The sequence below is a fragment of the Carlito syrichta genome, unplaced genomic scaffold (assembly GCF_000164805.1).
Source record: "Carlito syrichta isolate Samal-C Ts95f unplaced genomic scaffold, Tarsius_syrichta-2.0.1 Scaffold303229, whole genome shotgun sequence".
Classification (NCBI taxonomy): Eukaryota; Metazoa; Chordata; class Mammalia; order Primates; family Tarsiidae; genus Carlito; species Carlito syrichta.
Window position 1 is genome coordinate 58,774 of NW_007247325.1, and position 5,343 is coordinate 64,116.

Below are 5,343 nucleotides of genomic sequence, written 5' to 3' on the forward strand. Positions count from 1 at the left end.
GGAAGGATCGCCGGAGCCCAGCAAGTCGAGGCTGCGGTGGCCGGGAGCGGCCACTGCACTCCAGTCTGGGCGACAGAGTGAGACTTCAACTCAAAAAAAAAAAAAAAAAAAATCAGTAGTGCCAGGCTCGGTGGCTCAGCCTGTAATCCTGCGCCTTTGGGAGGCTGAGGTGAGTGGATTGCCTGAGCCAGCCTGAGGGTTCGAGACCAGCCTGGGCAGGGAGACCTCATCTCTACAATAAATCAAAAAACCAGCCGGGCGTGGTAACGCATGCCTGTAACTCCGGCTACTCGGAAGGCTGAGGCAGAAGGATCGCCGAAGCTCAGCAGGCGAGGCTGCGGTGGCTGGGAGTGGCCACTGCACTCCAGTCTGGGAGACCGAGTGAGACTCCAACTCAAAAAAAATTAAAAAAAATAAAAATTTTTTTAAAATTTAAAAATCTGTAGTATTTCTATACACCAAAAACATTTAAACTAATAACCAAATTAAGAGCACAATCCAATTTATAACAGTCAAAAAAATTAATGAAATACCTGGGAACATATCTAACCAAGGAGGTGAAAGAGCTCTACAACAAGAACTGCAAAACCATGCTGAAAGAAAACAAAAATGACCAAAAAAGAAAAAAGAAGAAAAAAAAAAAACCCATTTCATGCTCATGGATTGGAAGAATGAATTGTGTTAAAATGTCCTTACTGCCCAAACAAATCTACAGATTCAATGAAATGTCTATCAATTTACCAGCAACATTTTTCATAGAACTAGGAAAAAAAACCTCTTAAATTCATATATATATATATAAAAGCCTGAATATTCAAAGCAATCCTAAGTCAAAAGAACAAAGCTGGAAGCATCACATAACCTGACTTCAAATTTTTCTATGGGGCTACAGTAAGCAAAACAGCATGGTACTCTTACAAAAATAGAAACATAGGCCAATGGAATAAAATAGAGAACTCAGAAATATAGTCATCTACAATCAGATCTTTGACAAAGTTGACAAAAATAAACATTGGGGAGAAAATACCTTATCTAATAAATGGAACTGAGAAAATTGGCTAACCATTTGTAGAAGAATGAAGCCAGACCCTTACCTCTCATACTATACAAAAATTACCTCAAGATGGATTAAAGATCTAAATGGAAAATTTCAAATTATAAAAATATTAATAGGAAACACATTTCTGGACATTAGCCTAGATAACACATTTATGACTAAATCCTCAAAAGCAAATGCAGCAAGGAAAAAAAAACCAAAAAACCTGACCGGTGGGACCTAATTAAAGTATTTCAGCACAGCAAAATAAACTATCAACAGAATAAACAGACAACCTACAGAATGGGAGAAAATATTTGCAAACTATGCATCTGACAAATGGCTAATATCTAAAATCTATGAGGAACATCAACGAGTTGACCTAAACTACAACAACAATAAAATAACAAATACCCCATTAAAATGTGGGCAAAGGATATGAACAGACACTTCACAAAACAAGACATACAAGCGACTGACACACATATTAAAAATTGCTCAACACACTAATCAGAAAAATGCAAATAAAAACCATAATGAGATATCATTTTACACCAGTCAGGATGGCTATTAAAAAGTTAAAGAACAACAGATGTTGGTGAGACTGTGGAGAAAAAGGAACACTCGTCCACTGCTAGTGGGAATGTAAACTAGTTTAAACCCTGTGCAAAGCAGTCTGAAGATGTCTCAAAGAACTAAAAGTAGAATTACCACTCAACCCAGCAATCCCACTACTGGGTATAAACTAAAAGGAACATAAATCATTCTACCAAAAAGACAACTGTACTCATATATTCATTATAGTACCATTCACAATAGCAAAGGCATGAAACCAAGTTAGATGTCCATCAACAGTTGATTGTATAAAGAAAATGTGGTACATATACACCATGGAATACTACATTGCCATAAAAAATTTTAAAAAAAGAAATACCATGTTTTGCTTTTATTTATTTATTTATTTTTGGCAGCGACATGGATGCAGCTTGAAGCCATTATTCAAAGCAAATTAATGCAGAAATGGAAAACCAAATGCTGCATGCTTTCATTTTTAGGTAGGAGCTAAAAACTGGGGACACATGGACATAAAAATGAGAACAGACACTGATGACTCCTATAGAGGTGAGGGAGAGAGAGGAGGAAAGGTTGAAAAACTACTTATTGGCCCCACCGTAGGAGCTTTTCTGTCTTCTCAATAAATCCTGCTTTAAAAAAAAAAAAATAGAAAAAAAAAACTACTTATAGGGTACCATCCTCACTATTTGGGTTGTGGGTTGAGTAGAAGCCCAAACCGCAAAATCATGCAATATATCTATGTAAAAAACCTGTACATGTACCTCCTGAATTTAAAATAAAAAAATATTTGTAGGCATGAACAGTAGTTTTTGTTTGAAATTTCTTGTGACTGTAAGTATTTAACATATTTTCATGTGCTTATTGACAGTCAGTTACCACTGTTGATGAAATGTCTATTTAAATTGTTTATTCATTTTTTTATTGGATTGTCTTCTTCTTATTTACTCGTAAGAGTATTTTATATGCTCTGAATGTAAATACTTTATTAGACATATGATTTGAAACTATTAGTTATCCTTATAGTTTTATTTTCTTAATTATGTATTTTGAAGTATAAAATTTTTAATTTTGATGAAGTCCAATTTATAAAATTTTAATGGATTATGCTTTTAGTACCGTATCTAAGAAACTGTTGGATAATCCAAAGGCTCAAAGATTTTGTTCTATTTTTTTTTTCCTTCTAAAGTGTGTATAGTTTTGCTCTCACATTTAGGTCCATGGGACACTGATTTAATTATTTAATTTTTATGCATGATGTGTGGTAGTAATCTAAATTAACCTTTTTTCATGTGAATATCTAACCACCCTAGCTTAATTTGTTGAAAAGACAATCCTTTTCCACATTGAACTGTCTTGATGTATTTGTTGAAAATCAATTGGCTATAAGTAAAAGGTTTATTTTTATATTCTCTGCTTTTTCCATTGACCTATAGTCTGTTGTTAAACCATCCTGATTATTGCACTTTTAGAGTATGTTGTGATTCTAGTAAGTGTTAGGTTCTCCAACTTTGTTAATCTTTTTCAAGATTGTTTTGGCTATTCTGGGTCATTTGCCTTTCCATATTAATTTTAAAATCATCCTATTCATTCTTGCAAAAATGCCTCCTGACATTTTGATGAAATAGTGTTGAATTTATAGATTAATTTGGGCAAATATGACATCTTAATATCATTGAGTATTTCAAAATGTAAATGTCCCTCCATTTGTTAAGATCTTTTAGGATTTCTCTTAGCAGTGTGTTGTAGTTTTCAGTGTACAACCATTGCATGTATTTTGTAAAATGTATTTGTATTTCATTATTTTGATGCTATTGCAAATGAAATTGTTTTAATTTCATTTTTGATTATTCTTTGATACTGTGTAGAAATACTATCAATGTCTGCATATTGATCTTTTGTCCTGTCACCTGGATAAATTAGTTTATTAGTTATATTGGGCTTCCTTGTGGACACAGATACATTTCAAGAAAGGGAGTAGTATAGTCAGATTTGAATTTTAAATAGATAACTTTGCAGCTGTGAAGGGGGTGCATTTGGAAAAGGAAGTGCTGGTGAAAAGGAGATGATTTTTCAACACTGTTACAACTGTTACTGACATCCAGAATTCTAGCAGGAATATATAATAAGACTAGGAGTATACTAGAAAAAAATTAAGAAAGATAATTGCTTACTTTTTGATAAACATTGGCATGTTTATTTTAAGAAAATTACTTTAAGCTGTCTTTTCAATTAATTACACTTATTGTACTTATTAAAGCTGTGGACTTCTGCTTCTAGCAATGGCAAATGGTACAATTTGGGCCGTATCAGGACAAATAGAAAAGTCGACTAATTTTTAAAAAACTATTTCACTTGTGAATTAAAATAGCAAAAAAGATAGTGGAGATTTTAGAGTTTGTAATTTAAGGAAAACTAAGCCCTCAGACATTTAGGCCTGCTTTTACCATAATTTTAGAGGGACTGGCTTAGTACATTTGGTAGCTTAATGGGGTTAAAGAGGTTAGAATTGAGGTCAAGTCCTGACAAGATGCAGCAGTTCTGGTAAGTCTTCCTCATTTGTAGTTGAGACTCCTAAGGACTGCACTGTAGAAGGAATAATCCCTGCATGATAGATTCTCCCAGCGATTATTTGGATTGAAGTGATTGAGGATCACTATTTTCTCAGGCATCTGACAAAACAAATAATTGTTTCCTCTGGAGGAAAATTATATTGTTCTAGAACTAAAATGACTTCCACTGATAATTTTGCAAATAAGATGACTGCCACATAATCAGAAATAATCATACACATTAGACAGCAAGACAACAAAAATGAAAAAAAAAATTACTAAAAGACAAAAGAAACAGATCACGTGAGCTCCAGATTCTGAAATTATCTGAAACACTTAAAATATGTATGCCTACAATGTTCATCAAAATTAATAAACAAAACAAAACAATTGGAAATTGTAGATTTAAAGGACAGCAATAACAGTAAAGAAACAAATATGGTTCAATAGCAAATTTAATACAGAAGAGAAAATCAGTAAACCAAAAAGTAGGTACAAAAATAAAATTTTGAATGAATTATAGTGAAAAAAAGAAGAGAAAAACAGAAGAAAGAGTAATAAGAATAGAAAATAATGTGAGAAGAACAAGAATATGGGAAGCAGAAGTCCAGAATGAAAGGAGAGACAGAATGTGACAGAACCAATATTTAAAGACATGAGTAAAAATTTTCCCAAACTAATAGAAGGTATTAAGTCATAATGCTAATAATCCTTATAAAACAGGAAAAATAAAAAGCAATATATTTTAAACACATTATAGTAAAACTTCTAAAAAATTGTTTAGAACAGTGAAAAAACCCAAAAAGTTACAGTCTACCTTCAAAAAAGTAAAAATTAAATTGACAACTGCCTTTACAATAGCAACAATGAAAGTCAGATTAAAATGATATATTTAGTGCCAAAAGAAAATATCTGCTAAGATAAAAATCTATATCCAGTACACACATGCTTCAGGAATAAAGGTGAAATAAAAATATTTTCTTAAAATCTGAATATCTTGTTAGGAATATTAGTCTTCTGCAGAACTACAGTAAAGGAAATATTCAAGGTTATTTCTCAGGTAGAAGAAAAATGATCCCAGATGAAAAATTTGAGATGCAGAAAGAATTATTAGTAAAACAAATGATAAATGTGTGAATAAATATAAAGGAATATTACCTGTATAAAACTACAATTATATTT